At 36.5% G+C, this 22,271-nt stretch overlaps 1 protein-coding gene and 1 non-coding gene across 8 annotated transcripts in view; both read left to right on the forward strand.

Annotated features, from left to right (window-relative positions):
* Positions 1–4,522: 4,522 nt before the first annotated feature.
* The window catches only part of Ptpn13 (protein tyrosine phosphatase non-receptor type 13), a 201,942-nt gene continuing 184,193 nt past the window's right edge, over positions 4,523–22,271 (forward strand). For all 7 annotated transcript variants that reach the window (XM_076864474.2, XM_076864476.2, XM_076864480.2 and 4 more), the window contains exon 1: positions 4,523–4,892. The gene's annotated coding sequence lies outside the window, so the exon portion shown is untranslated. The remainder of the gene's footprint in view (positions 4,893–22,271) is intronic.
* LOC143406639 (U6 spliceosomal RNA) lies at positions 15,480–15,586 on the forward strand. Its single transcript, XR_013092272.1, has one exon. It is a non-coding gene; the product is annotated as a U6 spliceosomal RNA (small nuclear RNA).

Genomic DNA, 22,271 nt, shown 5'->3' on the forward strand with positions numbered 1-22,271 from the left:
GAAAAATAAGCACTTAAAAGTTTTTGAAGAGGGGCTGGGGTTGTGGCTGAGTGGTAGCACACTTGCCTAGCATGCCTGACGCACCGGGTTCAATTTTTAGCACCACATACAAATAAATAAAATAAGATCCATCAACAACTAAAAAATATTTAAAAAACAGTTTTTGAAGAAAACATGGGAGAATATTCTTGGTGACAGAAAAAAATATGGCTTATCTATACAAAAAGATGCTCATATGAGAGATGAAAATTATATCTACAATCAGATACAATTTGGTTCTATCATATTGACAGAGATCAAAAAATTTTGTTAACACTGTATTGATAGGGATGTGGAGAAACTGTGTGCCATGAAATTTTCTATTTTTGTTAGGATGACTATAATTTGTCCCATCTTCCTAGATGGCAGAATGATTTTGTCCATTAACATATAAAATATGCCTATTCTTTAATCCAGCAATTACTTCTAGAAGCAAAACCTACAAATCTATATCATATGTAATCCAGAACCAAATACAAAAAAAAATGTATTTCAATTTGTCAGGTGCACCAAAAGTTTGGGAATAACCTATGTGTCATTGAAAAGGGAAGAATTCAATAAACTATGCTACATTTAAGCAAAAGAATATTGTACAGCCTCACAAGAGTTAAACCCATCTAAACATTTGATATAGAAATCAAAGAGACATTACAAAGTAAAAAATCAAGGCATAGATATGTAATAAACTTTGAAAAAGGATATGTAGTTGCGAATCAAAAAAAGATATATGAGAAATAGATTTCTCAACACCAATTGAATGATAGACATTCCTCCCCTTTTACTGATACTGCATCTAGTTGACCACTTTAGTTTGCTGATAATTATTGTAATTTATAATTTATTTTAATACTTTTGTCACTGTGATTTCTCCACTCATTGTTTTCTTATTTTTGTTATACTCTTCCAAATAAATTTTTAAGTTATTTTATCAAATCCCAAAAGTATTATGTTAGCTAAGTTGCTGAGTGCCTCGCTAAATTGCTAATGTTGGCCTTGAATTTGCAATCTGATTAGAGTTATACTAGGTATATGGATTATTTTAATTTTTTGTTGTTGTTGTTTTAGATGAATACAGTACCTTTATTTATTTATTTTATGTGGTGCTGAGGATTGGATCCAGTGTCTCACATGTGTGAGGCCAGGACTCTACCACTGAACTACAATCCTAGCCCCTATAGATTATTGTTTTTTGGGGGATGGGAGGTACCAGGGACTGAACTCAGGGCACTCAACCACTGCGCCACATTCCCAGCCCTATTTTGTATTTTATTTAGAGATAGGTTCTCACTGAGTTTCTTAGCTCCTCACCTTTGCTAAGGCTGACTTTGAACTTGTGATCTTCCTGCCTCAACCTTCTGAGCCTCTGGGATTATAGGCCTTCCCCACCATGTCTGGTTTATAGATTACTTTTTAAAGACATTATAATCATACAATGTTTGAATCTTGGTATTTAAAGTACCTTTCTATTTCTAAAATTCTTGTGTCTTATAAGTTTATTTTAAAATTTTTTATAAATTTCTTTTAGTATTTATTTTTAAATATTTGATTTTTGGTGGGATCAACACGAGGGGTTTTAGATTAAATTAACTCGGGGACAGGGGCAGGGGATTTCCTTCTCTGAGTGGAACAGAAAAATAACTCCTTTTATATTGTATTTTTCAATTGCTTATGGTTTATACACAGGAAAACTCAATCTGTATGTTGATTTTATAACTAGTTACTTTGTTTTTTATTGCTTTCAAAAGTAACTCATCTATTAATGCTTTTAATGTTTTTTAGTTGATTCCTTTGGGTTTTCATATCATTTGCATACAAATGACAATCCTGACATATGTATGTGCAGTACAACATTTAATCTATTTCTATTTCATATTTAATTGCATTGACTATCAGTTCCATTGTTAAACGGTCTGATAGTAAGTGTTCCTGCCTTGTTCCTGAATTCAACAGGAATAATTATAGTGTTTAACTTATAAAGCAAGTTGCTGGTTTTGGTACAACATATCTACTTCTTAAATCATTTATTCCAAATTTTTAAAACATTTTTTAAAATTAGGAATGATGCAAGATTTTATAAACATTTTCAGCCTTAATTGAGACATACTGTTTTTCTCCTTTGACCTATTAATATAGTCAACTATATAAAAATGTTCTTGTTATTGAATGATTTTTATATACCTGGAATAATTCCTCTTAATTTTCACATATCAATCGTGAGTTCTATTTAGTAATATTTTATTTGGATTTTTCATTACATCTGAAAGGAGATTAATCTGTAGATTTCCCTTTTGTGTATTTTTTTTTATCTAGCTTTACTTTAAAAACAGCCTTTCAGCTCATCCCAAACAAAGGGATTACTGGTGAAAAGGCCTGGAGGGCAACCACCTGAAATGTCCTTAATTTAAAAGAAAGAAAGAAAGTGCTTACAGCACTGTTGTTTCTCTAATTTTTTGTAAATTTCCAATGCTATTCTCTCTACACCTTCTTTTTGACATGACTACACAAGCTTTAGCAGGTATTATGAATACTGTTTTTCTTTCCAATAAATATATAAACTTTCTTTCATTGGCAAACAGAAGCAGATGTTCCATGAAAGTTTTTGTTCTTCCAAAATCTGCCTCTCTCTCTCTTTATTTTACCTCCCTGATACAGGAACCAGGATATTTAAAACTGGAGGAAGGGCTAGGACATCCCCTGACCTACCCAGCCCCCCAAGCCATTCACCTCTGTTTTCACTCCAACTACGCTGGTCTTCTCACTGCTATTTATTTCCCCTCTCATTCCTCCTGCTGCTTTTTAGTTTGATGTTTCCCTCAATTCCTTTCCTCATCTTTGCTTCATTCATTCCACTACTTACCCTTCAAAGCCCAAATTAAATTCCCTTTCTTTATAACTTTCTTTTACCTGCTTTGTTACTCCAAGTGCCTGAATGTTTTAGCTATAATTGTTCTCAAATTGCTTCAAGAGTGCTAGCTTGCTTTTTTAGCTCCATGGTTAGCTCCTTGAGGGCAGGGCCCTTATCTTAAAATTCTGTTGTGTATTTTCCATTGTTTAGCACTGTGAGTAATCACATTCAATGCATACTAGCAAGGCACATCTGACTGAAGACATCCATCACAATTATTCATTTAGTAAATGAGATAATGAAAACTCAAGTGCTAGCCAAAGGTAAATCATTACTATTAATTCCCTCATTCATCATACATGTACAGCAGCCTCAGGGGCTGGGGAACCTAGGATTGCAGTTTCTAGGGGAAGCCAGATTAGCCTCAGATCTCTCCATTTTGGAGACAGGCATGAAATAAAGATTTACCGAGGGATCAGCACGAGGGGTTTTAGACTAAATTAACTCGGGGACAAGGGCAGAGGATTTCCTTCTCTTGAGTGGAACAGGTTACCTTGTACCTCTAGGATAAACTAAAACTCAAAACCCAAACAACTAAATACTGTTTGCTCATAAATTCTTCAAGACTTACTTGTAAATTATTAAAACTTAAAAATCTTTTAGTTTCTCTGAGAGGAATGACGACACGATTGACTTTCGCCAACTTGTAGGATGTAGAGAAAAATGGAGATTATTTTATCTTACGTTAAACCTCTTTTATTTAAATTTTTAAACTTTAGGACTATTCTTATTTGTATAAGAGAAAATACCAAGACCAGCGTTTACATACTTTTTGAAATTTTTGAGTATTTTTTGAGTTTTCCCGACGGCATTCTGAATTGTGTTGCCACCACACCTTTGAAGATCTCTTTACAACTTTAAACCACGGGGCTGTTTTCGGTAACCCCGCCATTTCGAACTTGCTTTATGGCTCCAGGGAACTGGCACAGCTCTGGTCTTTCTCTTCCACCTTCCCCTCACCCTTTCAAAGCCCAAATCTCCAGGAGAGATTATGGAAACAAGGCTGAGGCAGGGGAGCGCAAGCGGGGGGAGGGGTAACTGAGGTGGATCCGAGAAGAGCCAGCAGTTAGGCGCTTCTTCCTCTCCGGGGCACGCACTCCCCAGGCCACACGGTTTTTTCTGAAGTTGGAAGTGTGGCGGTCCTGGGATGCATTTTCATCTCAGCCCAAAAAAGTCCAGAAAGCAGGCTCTCGGAACTTTGCGGCTCGGCCATCAACCTCAGCGTCAGGCTACTCAGAGGAACACGAAAAGCCAGGCCCAAGGCACCGGTTGTCATGGGAACCCGGGCGCCGGTCTCCCAGCCGACCTCGTCCCTGGGGGGGGCGGGGCTAGAGCCAGACGAGCCAATGAAGTCGAGGGGAGCTCAGGGTCGGAGATCCGCGGTCCTTCTGGAGCCCGGGAAAAGTTGAGTGACAGGACTGAGGGGCGGGGTCGGCGCGGCCGCCCGAGGTGGAGCTCCTGTAGTGCCAGTAGCTCAGGCGGCCGCGCCGCGGCGAGGGTGACACACTATGGTTACGGCCCCTAAAGACCGTCGTGCGGCGGAGCAGCATTCCCCGGCTCCCCGGTCCGGCTCAGCCGCCTCGGCAGCGCTCAGAGCCTGCGGCCGGAGTTGAGGCGCTCTCGCTAGAGGGTTCGGCGAAGTTTCTTGAAGGGGCGCAGAGCACCGTAGGGCGGCTGGTGCGCTATCGCTCTGGGGTCAGGCAGCGGGCGGGGGTCGCCGCCGGAGGGGCGTTTCCAAGGCGTTGAGGAGGAGGAGGAGATGCTGCTTCTCTTCTTCCTCTCCCAGGCTTCTACTTCAGCTCCTTCAGCCCACGCCCGCAGCAGCTTGGGGGAGAAGAAGTGGTGGCTCTCCGCACCCGCGGCAGCTGCCGGCGGCCACCCGGGACGTCGCGTTCCCGCAACCCTTGCTCCGCGCTCCAGTAGCAGGAACGGGTCTCCCGACGAGCGGGTAAGGAGTAGGGCGGCCCAGGGCGCTGGACTGGATGCTCAAGAGCCAAAGTACCCCTCACTCGTCGTCTTCCTTCTCTCTGCTTTTGCTCCAGCCCCTAAACCCCTCGGTTGCCCTGGTGAAAGAAACTTTTCTTTGGTTTTGCTGGTAGGGTGTGTTTGTATGTTAGAGTGAGGATAGGGTGACCGGGGTGGGAAAGGACGAGAAGAAATTGCATTTAGGCAGAGCCATCTCTGCGGGAGAAAGCCGGATTCTTGGGAATGAAACCCCAAAGTCGGGGGCGGGGGTGAGAGATTGTGGGGTAATGGGGAGTGACATTGCCGCATCATCCTCTACAGACAGCTCTACTCAGTGCGTGCTAAGAGAAGGCTCCCGAAGTCTGTTTCTAATTTCTGTAAATGATTGTGGAGATGGTGTGGTTAGAGGCCGCCCAGAAGAATGTGTGTGTGTAAGGGCTGGAAGAAGAGGGGGTAGGGAAAGAGGAAGGGGGCAGAGGGAGACTCTCTCTGATGCAAGCTTTTATTGCTTTTCTTCTTGCTCAAGTTAAAACTCTTTTCTCCCCCGCACTCCCCTCCGCGCCTTTGCTCGTTACATGGTGCTGTAAGTGCAGAAGCTGAAAAACTAAAGTTAAACCCAAGTCAAGAAAAGTCTTAGGAATTTCTTTTTGTTGTAAATATATTGGAGAAGAGAGGATGGGTAAAAACATAGCCCCCAAGATTTACAGTAACACAGTTTTCGTTAGCTTTGCACATATAGGATCTACACCTCCACACACTTCCAGCTAATCTCTTCTACAGACTTGTGTCATTTTCGTTTAATTGCATCTTTGAAACAACAAACGCGGTGACTTCATAGGGAGCTGCCTGGAGCTGAGTTTACCTCTCAGAAAATGGGGCAATCGGGTTTGTTTTCAAGGCGGGACCTAAACAAAATGTAGGACACCTGATCTGTGGGTTGAAGGACTCTGGTAACTAATTAGCATGGTTTAAAAATTTATATTTATAGATTTTACTAAAGTGTGGGAGAAAAATTAAGTTTTCTTATTATGGAAACAGGCGTTGATGTTTTCCCAGAGTTTTATTGACTGAGTTGGTAGGGTCAAGGTGAAAACTTGTTTCATGCTCATTGGCTTCTAATCTACAAATTATTTCTTTGTAAAATATAACTAGAAGCACTTTTTACTAGGTTCATGCATATATTGATTCAGTAATTCATACAGAAGCACATTAACTATTTTATCATCTAATCCTAGGTTTATTGTAATTTTTTTCCTAACACTGTGTTCTAACTTTGATGTTCAGGAGACTTTGTGGGAGTGTATGTGGGGAAAGGGTAGGATGGAAGCTAGAATTAAAAAAAACATTGAGGGTTAATTATTAAGAATAGAGACTAATATTATAGTGTCTTTCACTTGTGCAATTAGAGAATTATGACTTCCTTTTCCATTTGTAGGTTTACTTTAAATTTACATTTGTCTTACCAAAAGATTTACTAGTGTGTAAAGTGTACATTTTTTTAAATGATGATCCCCAGCATCCTAAAATATAAATGGCCTTTTATGTTACAAGTAACACACACACACACACACACACACACACACACACACACCATTAAAACCAGTGTCATATGCATCCATACACCTTCTTTGGGTATGGGGGATTAAACCCAGGGAGTGTTTAACCACTGGGATATATTACCAGTCCTTTTTTATTTTTTATTTTGAGATAGGTCTTGCTAAGTTGCTTAGAGCCTCACTAAATTGCTGAGGCTAACTTTCCATCCTCCTGCCTCAGCCTCCTGAGTTGCTGGATTTATAGGCATACACCTCTATGCCAACAAACCAGCGTCAATTTAAAAGGCAGATTTTAATACTGTGGTAGGGATAAAAAGTTGTAAGACTTAGCACACATGCGTGCTCTCTCTCTCTCTCTCTCTCTCTCTCTCTCTCTCTCTCTCTCTCTCTCTTTTTCCCTCTCTGGAGGGCAGCTTTTTAAATGTAGGACTTGATTGTGAAAGAATTGAATATCTGTTCTTTTGTATGCTAGGTGTTCATCTTTAAAGGAATGGAACTGATGTATTCTTTACTATTAAGAAAAACTTGCTCTACCCCACTGTTAATAGGTTAAGGATTGCATGAGGAAGCCTTGTAGCTTCTTCCATATCAGTTGGGTGTATATTTTCCCAGTTTATCCAGTCCCAAATGTCCTGAAGAAACTGGAATGTCTTTCTCCTGTGATAAATTTTAAATAAACTACAAATATAATTTTTAAATAAACTACAAAATGTTCTTATAGTGTAATCAAATAATTTTGAAGTTGAAAAGAAACACAACCATAATCCAAGCCAGTGCATTTAGAAGTTAATTCCTTGTCATCATACCTTTATTTTTGAATATGTATTCCCCTCAATGCAGGGGGGATTAAACCTAGGACCTCTTGTGCATGCTAGGCAAGCAATCTACCACTGAGCTATACCCCCAGCTCTTTTTATGTTTTAAGATAGGTTCTCCCTTAATGCCCTGAGCTGGCCTCGAACTTTCATTCCTCCTGCCTTAGTCTCCCAAGTACCTGGGATAATAGGCATGTACCATCATATGTGGCTTGAAATATGTATTGGGAAAAATCTGTGCCGTTAATTAGAATAGCTAGTTGAAAGTATTCTTCTATCCGGTCTCTGATATAACCCAGTTTGACTCATTGAGTTAATGTCACTTTCAAAGGTAGGAACCTGAGAGGAGAAAAGATATTGGGTCTCAGGAAAGAAAGATCAGTGTTGATGGGAGTGGTGGGGATTTGTTCTGTACTTCCTCCACACTTTTTTTTTTTTTCCTGAAAACCTTTTCCTTGTAATTTGAAAATTGAGATGGGTCAAACAATTCAGGAACTGGATTTTTTAAAAAAAGATAGCTTTTACTAAGTAAATTAATATATGACTTTCAGTGGCCTAAGTTAAAGTTATAATTTCCATACTCATTTTAAATATGTTTATCAAAACTGTGGTCTGGCTGGGTGCTGTGGCCCATGCCTGTAATCTCAGTGCCTCTGCAGGCAGAGATGGGAGGCTGAGACAGGAGGATCGTGAGTTCAAAGCTAGCCTCAGCAAAAGCGAGGTGCAACTCAGTGAGACCCTGTCTCTAAATAAAACATAAAATATAGGGCTGGAGATGTGGGTCAGTGGTCAGGTACCCCTGAGTTCAATCCTTGGTACCCACCCCCACCCACCAAAAAATGAATAAATAAAATAAAATTAAAAACTGTGGTCTGTAAACTGTTTTGGGAGAAGTTCCAACAATCTTTTGAGTCTGGGGAAAAAAAGAAAACATGCTTAACATCCTTCTTCTATTCCTATTTTGTGAATAAGCATCCTGTTGTATGTACCCTGTTTCCAAATGTGAAAACTTTAAAAATAGCATGTGAAGCAGTAGATGAATTGTTTACTTTCTTAGGATAAAAAAAAAAAAAAAAAAAAAAAAGCAACTCCTCAATGATCTAGTATAGAGACTGGTGTAGATTTGAACTATAAACCTAATTTATTTTCCCCAGAGTTTGCAAACAGATGCATAGGAATTATAGGAATGGAGACTGGTTCAAGTACTCCCTTGCCTTATCTTGTGCTCTACCACTGAACCCTGCTTTTTCTTTTTCTTGTTTTGCTTTCACACTAGAAAAGTGTGGAAATTTTCTGAAACAAGCTGTCTCAAAGAGAATGCTTTTGCATGAGAGTGTAAAGGGCTTCACTGTGACAAACTATCCAAATCCTAGAAAAATTTTTTTAAATAATGGAACAGTAACTACCTCCATGGTATTTTGGGTTTGAAATTAAATGATATATACAAAAGTAGCAAGTGCAAGTTGACAGTCACCACTATCTAGCTTGTTTCGTCCTTGCTAATCTCTTTTGCAAAATTAAATAACATTCAGTAATTATAAAAACTTAGGACTGTTTACCCAAGTCATTCCTGAATGTTAGAATGTGTAACCTATGGGGTTTTGACTTGAATTTGGGTTGTCTGAAGGCTTTCTTTACCTGCCATCGAAGGAATGTTTTAGCAAGGCACAGTGGTGGACACCTGCAATCCTAGTGACTCAGAAGTCTGAGGCAAGAGGATCACAAGTTTGAGGACAGCCTCAGCAACCAGCAAGGCCTTCAGTAACTTAACAAGACTGTGTTTTAAAATAAAAAGTAGAAAGTGCTGGGGATATAGTTCAGTGGTAAAGTGCCCTTGGGGTTCAGGCCCTGGTACCCCACCCCCAAAAGTCTGAGTTTGCATATTGCCTCTATGCTTAATAAATAGTTTCTGATTTACTAGTTTAAGGGTACCCAACTCTGGCTCTACCTTAGAATCACTTGGATAGCTTTAAGGAATTTTTATGCTTAGGCATCAATCCTGACCAATTAAACCAGAAATTTTGGGAGAGATCTAGATAGCTACGATTTTAGAAACTCTTTAAGAAATAATAAAATATTGTCTACTCTACAACCAATCTTCTAGACCCCTTGAGGAAGTGAGTACAGAAAATTGGTTCCCACAAATGCAGCAACATTTTTATGTTGTTTATAATCCTTTTCTCCTTATAAGTCATAAGAATTTTAAAAAGAAGAAAAAAAAGTTCAGAAGAAGCATCTATGTATATGTTCATCTACAGGATTTTTTTTTTTAACTATTTAAATCAGGATTTAAGGCACAAATATTTTCATTTCTCCTGAGCTGTATTACCCAATATAGTGTCCCTAGCTGTGTGTGGCTATTGAAGCTTATATTTTAATTAGTTAAAATTAGATACAGTTTAAAATTCAATTTTTCATATCTATTAGCCACTTTTTTTCTGGAGGCGGGGACACTTTGCTGCTTCTTGTTCTTTTTCCTCTTCTTTTTTTTTTTTTAATGGTAGAACCTCACACATGCTAGGCAAGCATTCTAACACTGAGCTTTATTCCCAGACTTTTTCATTTTATTTTGAGACAGGATCTCTCTAAGTTGACCTGGCTGACAAATCCTCCTGCCTCAGCCTCCCACATCACTGTGATTTACAGACCTGTGCTATCACATCCTGCCATTGGCCACATTTTAAGTTGCTCAGTAGCCACTTACAGCTAGTAGCTACTGTATCAAACAGCTCAGATATGGAACATTTTCTCACTACACCAAGTAATTTACTTTCTGATTAGAGGTTTTGAAATTTGTATACTAGTTTCTTACATCTGAAAGGGAATATGTGTTTCCTCTAAGTCATTTCTTTCAGATTTGCAATTTAAAATATGTAAGGTGTTTTTGTTTTTTAAGTGAAGAGGAGTACCACATGTTTTGATTTTACATTACCCCTTTTCTGAATCTGTTGTAGCTAGTTGTAAGATTTTCCTTTTCAGAAATATCTGAGAAAAGGAAATTTAGTGTTTAGCAATTCTTATATCAGTATGCTCTCAATCTAACTAACTAGCTTAAATGCCCTTGTAAAATGTGATTTTCCCAAACTCTGAAAATAGAAATAGTTATCTTCCCAACTCAAGTGTTGGGATTTAATTAAAGTCTTTTCTTTTTGATGAAGATCATCTTTTTCTTTTATATAGAGATAATTATCATATGACAGGATCACATTTTTCAACAGAAAACTGTCTTATTGGTTTTAACATGAAAGTACAGATACACAAGAGATCATTTTTTTCCATATGTAGAAAGGCATTGCCTTAGGGGGGAAAATGAGATTCCTAAAGAATTTCAGATAGTTAGAAGCTAACACTGTGTCACTAAATTTAATGGTGATTTTCACTTATTAGCTACTAATGCACAGCTTAGAAGAAACTGTACTGTGTAGTTCATTCTACCTATACCCCCCTCCTGAAAACATCTAAAAAGATAACCTTTAATCACTTTTGTCAAAGTTGTATTGATTTTGTGTGTTCTGAGTTTAAATGAGAACAAAAATTAATTTTAATAAAAATATTCTTTCTTGGTAGGTTGTACTTTTTTTTTTTTTTCAGACGTAAATATAGGACTGGGGTTGTAGCTTACTGGTAGAGCTCTTGCCTAGCATGTGTGAGGCACTGGGTTCAATTCTCAGCACCACATAAAAAAATAAATAATTAAAATAAAGGTCCATCAACAACTAAGTGACATTAAAAAAAATAATACTTTTCCTCTTTCTTTTTGCCTATTCAGTTCAGGTAAATTTGCATATAGAACATTGGAAGTTGTATTATTGAAAGGATGCTTGATGGAATGTTTTGTGTATAATATCATTCTCATGTCTTATGTTTATTCCCTGAGTTAAACATACTATAGAGTCCATGAAACAAAAATGAAACATTCTTGTTGAATAACCTAAATTAAGGTTAGAATGATTATGTAACCAAAAATTGTAGTAAAGATACTCAAAGTTGTATTTTGTTTTGTGTTTTGAAGAAATGTAGTCTGATGATTTTTTTAAAAATAAGAGAATCCTTTTAAGAAATTTAGTTTCTCTTAGCATGATGTATTACTTTTGCTTCTTCTAGAAAAGTATAGCTTTAAAAATGAAGATTTACATTATTTATGGGTGGTTAATGTGGTTAATTATTTTAGTTCTTGTTGTAGTTAAATACTTCTTTCAAAAAATAAAGTGTAGGACTGGGGATATAGCTCAGTGGCAGAGTACAGTACTTAGCATGTGTGAGGCCCTGGGTTCAATCCCCAGAACTACAAAAAACAAACACAATACAAATATACACACAGGCACACACAAAAAAGCCTCAACCAGTTTTTTGTTTGTTTGTTTGGTACTGGGGATTGAACTTAGAGGGGCTTTTTACACCTCCCCAGTCCTTTTTAAATTTTTATTTTTTAATTTTGAGACAGGTTGTTCTAAGTTTCTTAAGTCCTCTCTAAATTGCTGAGGCTGGCTTTGAACTTTTGCATCTCTTGCCTCAGCTTCCCAAGTCTCTGGGATTATAGATGTGCATCATCATGCCTGCATAAGTCAGTTTTTGAAGGAAGGAAATAACATATTTTATTAATATAATTTAATTAATGTAATATTTTGGAACTAAAATTTCAGTTATGAAAGGTAGATTAATTCCTTCCTCAGTGTCTTTCATATTCCTACTGACTTGAGCTAATGTATAATTTCATGGAATTAGGTAAACATAACATTAAGTTTATTCTTCACACAATGTTTTAATTTTATTCTGATGCTGTTTTCTGTTCCCAATTCAAGAAATTAATTTATGATAATGATTTATATAAAAATATCTCAATTTTTAAAGCACTGTATGAATATTTGTTGAGGCCCAAAAGGTATAAATTTAGCTGTACTTCATGAAGAGCTGGAATACATTTTGATTTTTTATTATTAATAGATAAATAAATACAATAAACAAAGGAAACTTCAGCAGTGTTCAGTTATCAAACCTACACTGAAAAAACTTGTCGTAGACATATACCATTCACTGTGTTCATCTGGAACTTTGAAACTCTGGCACTACTTTAAGGAGTATAGAAATGAAAAACAGGGTATGTGTTATTACATAGTATCCCATAGTACTCTAATTTTAGTTATAACTCAAGTCAACAAATTCTATTTTCATAGTTTACAGTATATAATTCTTAGAGACATAATAAAAAAGCTAGAATATTTTATTCTCCAATATACAGATTTAATGAGAATATCCTTCATTTTTTAAACAAAAGAAAATATTTTGATGTGGGCACATAAAATATCACATTAAATTTGTGACTGAAGACTACACTGAGCTGTTTCATCTGAATCTTTTTCAATACGTATGTTTTACATCAGTCTTCTCTTAATTTCATAGGGATTTAAAGGTCATATTGAGATGCTAAGATTAAATTGCTCCTGGTGCTACACAGGAAGAACACATTTCTATGCTTCTTGAGATATTTGTTGTAATCACTAGAAGACAACTGCAATGAATGATTTGTGTTCCTTCTTGTGTCAGTTAGAAATTAGAGTAAGTAGCTAATGTAAGAGACTTAGCACAAAGACGGTTGGGATTTTCTCTTAAGAGTCCAGGCATAATTATCCAGAGCTGTGAATCCAGACATCTGTTTTTCTTCTCCATTTCTGTAATGTATGGCTTTCATCAAAATGGCTCAGGGTGGCAAATAACTGCTAGCATTCTGTTCAAACTGCCCTTCTAGGCATAAACAACATGGAAGAAGTGGGGAAAATGTACATATAAGAGTGCCTTTCAGCTGAGTCAGATTCTTTTAAAAAATTTTCTTGAAAGCCTTACCCAAGAACTTCCTTTTCTATTGGTTCTTGTAAAGGAAGCTTAGAATTGTAGTTTTTTTTTTTTTTTTTTTTTGCTGGACATTTGGGCATCCCAAAACAAATTGAAGAAGGTATATATGGGGATACAATTATTATTCTCTTCCTGTCGCCTGGTCCTGTTTGCTTTAGGTTTAGTAGAATTTGGTTGCAGTAAATACAAAAAACATAGAAAAATTATATGTAGTTTATGCTAGGTTTCTCTGGGAAAGGCTTATTGACTTAACTTAATATCTAGACCCAAATGATAGAAAATAAATTCAGTATGTTTGATATCCACTTGACCTAGTGGATACAAACATACTGAATTTACCTTTCTAGATGCTGGCTCACAGCCATTAAGATAATTAGTACTTTTGTTCTTTGCATTATTTGATACTTAATTCCTTTTTTTTGTGTGTGCTGCTGGGGTTGAATCCAGGGCCTTGTACATGCAGGGCAAGCATTCTACCAACTGAGCTATATCCTCAGTCTTTTCATAATATTACTTTTCCTAATAATACTCTTTGTCATTTAAAAAATCAGTATTTGAATTACCATCAAAATACTGAGTTAGTGTTAACCCTTTAACAAAACAAAATTTATGTCTATTTATATCCCTTCATAAATGTTTTGTTTTTGTGAAAACTCAATCCAGATAATGTCATGATTTGTTTATTCACATTCAAACAAAGTTAGGAAACACATAAAAGAGTTTAGACTTTACATTTAGGCAGTCCTCAATTTGAAGTCTTGTTCTTTCTATACAGTGATTTTGGATAAATAATTTCTGGGTCTGTTCTGTAAAATGGAAATGCTATCTAGCTGGGTGCAGTGGTGCACACTTGTAATCCCAGCAGCTTGGGAGGCTGAGACAGGAGGATCGCAAGTTCAAAGCCAGCCTCAGCAAAGGCGAGGTGCTAAGCAACTCAGTGAGACCCTGTCTCTAAATAAAATACAAAATGAGGCTGGGGATGTGGCTCAGTGGTCGAGTGCCCCAGAGTACAATCCCTGGTACCCTCCCCCACCAAAAAAAAAAAAAAAAGTAAATGCTATCTGTTTGATAATATTTTATAACCTTTGGTTTTGAATCATAAATGTATACAATGATTAGCCACAGACCACCAATTCATTTTACAAGACTTTACCTGTCACTTCTATTTTCTAGGAAATAACAACCTTAGAAATCTGATTAATTCTGAGCCAAAATATGATCTATCTCTTCATCACTAGATTTTCTAGTTTAAATTGTTTTGAGTAGGCCTCTCACTGAGGTTTTTTTTTTTTTTTTAACATATCAGATCTTTTTAGACAGAGTAACTACATATAGGCCACTTTAGGATTGAAAGAGTTAACATTTTAAAGGAAATGAAGAGGGTAAATCTGCCATATGTCCTTGAATATGTGAAAAATATAGAAATTGTCAGAAAAATACCCATAATAATTTTTGACTGTAGCTATAGCAACAATTACAAATGTTTTACAAATAATAGAAATTTAATTTTGTTTTGAATGTCTTTTTTCCCTGTGGTGCTAGGGATTGAACCCAGGGCCTTGTGCTCGTGAGGCAGGTACTACCAACTGAGCTATATCCCCAGCTCTCTTTTGTTTTCTATATAAACTAATTATACTACTGTATTCAGAATTGTTTTCAGTATTTTGAGAAATACTGAAAAAGAAGAAAAGAAAAAAAGGTTCCTACCAAAAAAATTTAAAATCTGGGTTAAAAACACACTCTGATGAACACACTCAAGCCGGGCATGCTGGTGCATGCTTATAATCCCAGCAACTGGGGAAACTGAGACAGGAGGGTTGTAAGTTCAAGGTCAGCCTTAGCAACTTAAAAAGGTCCTGGGCAACTTAGTGAGACCCTCTCCCAAAATTAAAAAAAAAAAAATTTTTAAAGGAATGGGAATGTAGCTTGGTGGAAAAGCACCAGTGGGTTCAACCCCCAGTAACAAAAAAAGAAAAAGAAAGAAAGAAAAGAAAACACACACAGACACAAAAGATATGGAGCCATTATAGATTGTAAAGCACTGAATAAATACAATAAAAGTTTAAAGTGTGCTCTGATATAATCTGAACTTGGGAAGCAGAGCTTGTTGAGCTGGCTGAATCTTGAAGACATTGTTAGAAGTCTGGGAATGAGAATGCTATGTCCTAGAGTGAAACAAAAGATATGAGGAAGTGGATTCAAGAGAATGGAAGTGTTTATAAAGAAGTGCTGGAGATGGCTCACAAAAGTGAGAAAAAGGGGACAGAGAAGGGAGTGTCTGAAGAGTAAAAAGAACTAGGGAAATACAGTGCTAAAGGAAGTGCACTAGGAGAGTCAAGAGTGTGACCTGTGCTCACTTTGGCAGCATACATAATAAAATTGGTACAATATAGAGAAGATTAGCATGGCCCCTGTGCAAGGGTGACACTCAAATTTGTGAAGTATTCTCTCCCCCCCCCCCCCGCTCTCTTTCTCTCTCTCTCTCTCTCTCTATCTATCTATCTATCTATCTATATATATATATATTTTTTTTTTTTTTTTTTAAGAGTATATATGGGGCTGGGATTGTGGCTCAGTGGTAGAGCACTCGCCTAGCATGGGTGCGACCTGGGTTCAATTCTCAGCACCACATAAAAATTAAGGTAGTGTGTTGTGTCCATCTACAAAAAAAAAAAAAAAGAGAATATATGACCTGCAGTTCCAGATGCCACAGGGAATCAGTGAAACAAGACTACAGAAAAGTAGAAGAAAATGAACAGTGTGATCTGTTGAGTGTTGTTACCTTCAAAAAAATCATTTTACTACCCTTATATGGAGAGAGACAGAGGGAAATGGAAATGAGGATGGTATTTGGTGGCAAAGTGAATGAGAGTTGAATGACCTAGGAGATTTCATAGGATCAAGAAACTTTCCCCTTTTACTTTTGAATATGGCAAAAGAATAGATTCTATGAGTTTAAAAGATGTTTAGCCAGGCACGGTGGCACAAACCTGTAACCCCAGAGACTTGGCAGGTGCAGGCAAGAGGATTGCAAATTTGTAGCTAGCTCAACGTAGCTCAGTGGTAAAGCATCCCAGGGTTCAGTTCCCAGTAACAAAAAGAAAAAAAAAAAAAGAAAAAAGGAAGAGAGAATTTCAAATGGCAAAAAGAATTATCTCCTTTAATGAAGATGTATCTGAATGGGAAGGAATGAGACATAGGTAGACTTTTCACTTTTAATCATGAAGAGAACAATTTTTTATAGTGAGAATGAAGGGAAGGCTACCAAGTTGGATCAGTGGGCCTACTATGAGTGGAAATGAAAATGAAATTCTAAAAGAGAACTTGTACTAAATGCTATTATTTTACAGAAAGTACTGTCAGAGGAGGCAAAACTAACTCCTTTCAGGTATGATTTGGGTGGTGGAGAAGAATTGGAAAGAGAGAAGTAAAATTTGGGAATTATCACTATTGGGAAGGTAATAAAAGGTTGATAAAGAGTTTATTGAGGGCTTATCAGTTTAAAAAGCAATGGCCCCAGTCTATATCTACAGGAAATGAGGAATAAAATGTAGATATAATTCCAACCTGTGATGGTGAAGTAAAATTGGGGGCTTGGAGTAATTAGGGAACCCAACTGAGGCTGCAAGGATTGGATTAAGTGGAAAGTGATTTTGCTTAGCATCTCCTGATTTGCCCAATCATCCAATTATTATTGAGTTAAAGATATTTTTTCATTTTCTTCTGTTAATTGTTAATAAGCTGGCAAACAATCTTGTCTCTCTCTCTCTCTCTCTTTTTGGGGGAGCGGGTACCGGGGATTGAACTGAGGGGCACTCAACCACTGAGCCACATACCCAGACCTATTTTTTGTATTTTATTTAGAGACAGGGTCTCACTGAGTAGCTTAGTGCCTGGCTGTTGTTGGGGCTGGCTTTGAACTCATGATCCTCCGGTCCTAGACTCCCAAGCTGCTGAGATTACAGGTGTGTGCTACGCGCCCAGTAGATTCTTAATAAAATATATGTGATGTTTGTTTAATTGAAAATACTATGCGGATCATAGTATTTTATTGCTGCTTGGGTTCATATAATCTGGGATTGGGGGTTGTATTTAAAATGAGCCATCTAAATTATAAGTTTAACAAAATCTGTTTAAATTAAAATCTTTTCTTGTTTAATATTCTATCATAATTGGGTTTTAAAATTTTCTACTAGTATGACTTTCCTGTCAGCCGTTATGCTTATTCATTTATTATGATAACCACTAGGATTCAAAGTTTAAAATTAATTGGGAAATGTTTTCTGCAGATTGTTTTGACTACAAAAATTATCTATTCTCTTTTTAGAAATTAGTATTATATTTGACAGGCATTTAAAGTTTGTAAATGAATCCCAGCTTCCCATCTTAAAGTCATCTAAATGTTTTATCGGGTATGCCATCAAGTGTGATGCAATTCCAATAAATATATTCAGTATTTCACCCAATCAGTACTTGATATATACTTTCTGAATTCCAGAAATAACATCGTTGGCTGTTTAAAAATACTTACTTGATTGTCTAAAGTCACCTAGTTGACTGTTAAATAACAGCAAAATTTAGTGTAGTATTTAAAATAGTGTCTTATATAGCCAGATCATCTGAAGGGTTGTCATTGCCTAGATTAATAAAGTGGAGATGTGGTGGCCAATGCATTTTTCTTTTCTCTTAATTTTTGTGTTACCAAATATTTCTAAGGCGGGGAGCATCAAGAGGGAGTAATGTTCTTCTAGTCTGTAAAGTAACTCCGGGTTCACTTAGCATCCTTTTAAATATACTAGGTCTCTTAATCATGTGTGGGGGGGAAAAAACCCCAAGACTTTCTTAGTTTGCTTTAAGATAAACAATTACAATGAAATATGCTACAAGGAGCAAATATTATGTTTAGGATTTCTTTAAAACTATAATTATTTAATCTGCTTTTTAAATTTGTTTATGTTGTGGTACTTGAGCTCAAATTCAGGGCCGAGGCAAGTACTGTACCACTGGGCTACATTCACAGCCCTAATCATTTTAAAAACTTAATGTTGAAGTGACCAGATTGCCCTGATGAGTGATGTTACAAAAATTCTCATCTCTCCATCCATGCTTTTACAATTAGCTTTGCACCATGCATGAAAAGTATTTTTAAGGCTATTTATGATACAGAAGACTATAAATATGATTATGTGCCATCAGATTAAGCCAATTTACATACAATCCATGTATCTAAATACTTACGTTTTTTTTTGAAGCCACCTTAATTAACCCTGAAAAATGGTTGCAATGGTAAGGGTTCTTCTCTTCAGATACTTACTGTGTGCTAAGCACTCTTAAATGATGCGTAGGATATTATTTGTCTTTACACCAGTCCTATGAAGTAGATGCTATTACTCCTGTTTTACAGATGAGAAAACAAGCTCAGAGAGGCTTAATGAGTTACTATAGGTCACACAGCTTGTTGGTAGTGGAGCAGGTATCTGAATCCAAGCCTGACTGACTCTACAGCCAATTATGTTAACTATAACTTCTCATGTAAATAGTGTCTTTTAAAATGAGCAGTATCAAAGTGGGGAAAATTATCTCAATTTACTTGAAAAAGATGAAAGAGATTTTGACACTTTAATTTAGAACCCAAATTTATTAGATTGTTTATTACCCTTTAAACAGTTTGTTCTTTCAGTCACGTAGTTTCCTTTCGGCTTATTTCCCCCCCAAGGTCTCCCTCTACTAACCTGTCACTTTCATCCTTCACGGCATTGAGTTCCTATGAAAGTGTTGAGCAAAGAAAAGGTAATAGTGTCATTTTGAGAATCGTAAAACATTTATATGCTCATCACAGTATTATTTGTAATGATGTAAGACTAGAAATAATAAAATTAGCTTGGGGAAGAGGAATGATTTAAAGTGTTCTAAATTCCTACAGTGGAATTTTGTGATCAGCAAAATTAGATTGATAAAACAGGTGTGGTGGCACATGCTTGTAACCCCAGCTACTTTGGAGGCTGAGGCAGGAGGATTCCAAGTTTGAGGCCAGCCTGAGCAATTTAATGAGGGCTTGTTTCAAAATAATAAGCAAAAAGGGCTAGAGCTATAGCTCGGTGGTAAAGTATTTGTCTAGTGTTTGTGAGGTCCTGGGTTCAATCCCTACTACTGGATTAAAATATATATATATTAATTTGGAGCTTTTTGTAACATGGAAAAAATATTCAACTTAAAAAGCTAAACAGTAAATAGAGTGTGATTGTAACCACACACAGTTCTTGCTATTGCATTATTTTTTTAAAGTGAAAACTTTCATTTAAAAAAGCCAGAAAAGGATTTAAAACAAAATGCCCCCAACGATGATTTGTAAGGGAAAACACATCTATTTTTTTGTAGAATATTAAATTGTGAAAAATTTATGAGGCACAGAATCGGTTAAGTTGAAAAACAGACTGTAGTATTTAACTGGAAGTTTTTTTTTTTTTGTCTAAATATGAAGGAGGCTCACCGGTTCTCATGTATTCTATTATTTTAGACAATTATTTCTTTCAGACAAACTAAAAGATGTTATTTGAGGCTGGGTTACTGTTTTACAAAGGTGTTCATGTGATAATAATGATAGTATATATTTGTAAAATATACCATTTAATATGGAAAGATTTTTATTCAAAACAAACTTAAGGTAGATGCTACTCTGTACCTGTTTTTACAGATACGGAAATTGAAATAGACTATTAATAAATTAATTAATTTACCCAAAATAACATAGATAGTTAGGGGACAGCCAGTATTTTGCATCCAGGCAGTCTGGTTCCAAAGCCTGGGTACTTAAACTCTAGATATGTTAATAGTGATAATTATTTCTAACTTTGGGTTCAGGTTAGAAGTAATAAACTTACTACAGTGTGTTGGCTAAGAATAATGCATGACCAAGTCTCCGTTTGGTGCTAAGGGCATTTAAAAATTGTCCTTTAGTTTGGAGGACAGCTGTTATTTAGAGTCCTAAACTGTTGGTGACTACAAACAAAGTATCTTTTCTTCTCCTTTGAATCAATTCTTTCAGCAGACTTGAATGCTTTGAATGTGGTAGTATAAAAAGAGTCTGATAGGAGGGAAAAAAAGTTTCTAAATTTTAGTTTTATCATATGGTTTTAAAATTCATTCACCATATAGTTGGTTGTTGACATTTGCTCTTATTTAGAGAAGTGGAATTTGTACTCTTAGAGTTCTTTAAGACAAAAAAATTTAGAATGACTGTTTGCATCCACTGATTCATATTCCTTTTTTCTTTCTTTGTACTTAAGAATTATGTATTGCTGTCTATATGCAAATAGTTTAGATAATTATGTGGTTCTTTTAGTAACAGTTTCATTGCCCTCTAAAGGGCATGCATTGTGTAAATTTTGGTAATTAGAGCAGATAAAGCTTGTTTTATTATTTTTAAGTATGCTCTTTTTTAGAATAGTTAATGGTTATACATTTTACAAATTTCAAAGTGTATAAAGACTGAAATGTAACAGGCTATGGCGGCATATGCCTATATTCCCAACTAGTAAGGCAACTGAGGCAGGAGGGTTGCAAAGTGCAGTTCAAAGCCAACCTGGGAAATTTAGTGAGATCCTGACTCAAAATTAAAAATGGAAAGGACTGGGTTTGTAAGTCAGTGGTAGAGCCTATCATTGATGAGCCTCTAGGTATTGATTCCCAAAGATGGCTTTTTTTTTTTTTCAGTGCTGGGGATTAAACCCAGGGCCTTGTACACCCTAGGCAGGCGCACTACCACTGAGCTCCATTCCCAACTCTCTTTCTAGGAATCTTATTTTTCCTTTAAAGAAATTAGATATTTTGGGGGTAGTCAACTTAAGAGCTGAGACTATAGTTAACAGGAGGTGGTGGGGGTGGGGTGAAATCTGCAACCCACTTGAACACTGCCACATCTCCTAGTATTTTCCCCAAGATATGTGTGTGTGTGTGTGTGTGTGTGTGTGTGTGTGTGTGTGTTGCTAGGGATTGAACCCAGGGCCTTGTGCATGCAACGCAAGCATTCTACCAATTGAGCTATATCCCCTTCCCCTTCCCCAAGCTTTTGATGTGAAATCTAATTTATAAAATTTTCTAATGTTTAAATGTTGGTTGAAATTGCACACTTTCGCAAATTGTGGTGTGGGCCATCACTCTACAAGCCAATCAAAACATGTCTATAGAACAAATAAAGACCACTGGTCACTATTGAGCAACTTGTGCCTACATTACCTTAGCCTTATACTTGCATAAATTTGCCATATTGGGTTTTGACATTTATTAAGGGATAATAGTAATAATGATAATGCTAGGGGTCTGTTTTGATTAATATATCACCTTAACATATTCCTTAAATGTTAGATTTTTGTGAGGAAAGAGAACGAAAGACTAGTTTGTAAAATGTATGGAAGATGGTGTGTTTTGTGTAAATATATCAGATGCTTGGTCTACATGATTTTTCTTAGAAAAATTTGATTCTCAGTCTTTCCTTTTCAAGGCCTACCATTCTTCCTTTTTCCTGCCGTCACATTTAGTATTTTCCTGCTCTTCTCATGAATGTTCTTTTCATTTGCAAGAATTATAAAAAATCCTTCTTAGAGAAACTCTATAGAAGCAAAACTACTTTGTGACTTACTTAGCTGCACAAACTTCCATTCTTTCCCCTAGCATTAAAATTCCTTAGCCTTAATGCTATTTCTTTCAAATGTGCTTTTTAAACAGAAGAATGACTGCCCTTAAGGCTGTTAGTGAAAAGATCCACAGAAATAATCTACAGAGGCAACCTCCCATTTAAGATTTGACCCCAATCCATCAGGGATGATTGAACTGAGATGCCATTTATTGTGGTTTAGTGCAGAGAAATAAATATAATAATTGAATAAAACTTCTGCTTCTAGCCAAGATGGGATGACAGGGATGAAATTTACCCTCCTACCTGAAACAACTGAAATATGGATAGAATATCTGAAACAATTTTCAAGACACTGAACATCAGGTAAGGAAAGACGATGATCTCTTAAGAGATAGAGACAAGATAAGCCTTATGACTGCCACAGCTTACAGCCTTGAATTTCCAGGGTGTGGCCTATGGAGGGGAAACCTGGGGAGAATGCTGGACTTTCTGAATACAGAAGTTGG

The sequence above is a fragment of the Callospermophilus lateralis genome, chromosome 8 (genome assembly GCF_048772815.1).
Source record: "Callospermophilus lateralis isolate mCalLat2 chromosome 8, mCalLat2.hap1, whole genome shotgun sequence".
NCBI lineage: Eukaryota > Metazoa > Chordata > Mammalia > Rodentia > Sciuridae > Callospermophilus > Callospermophilus lateralis.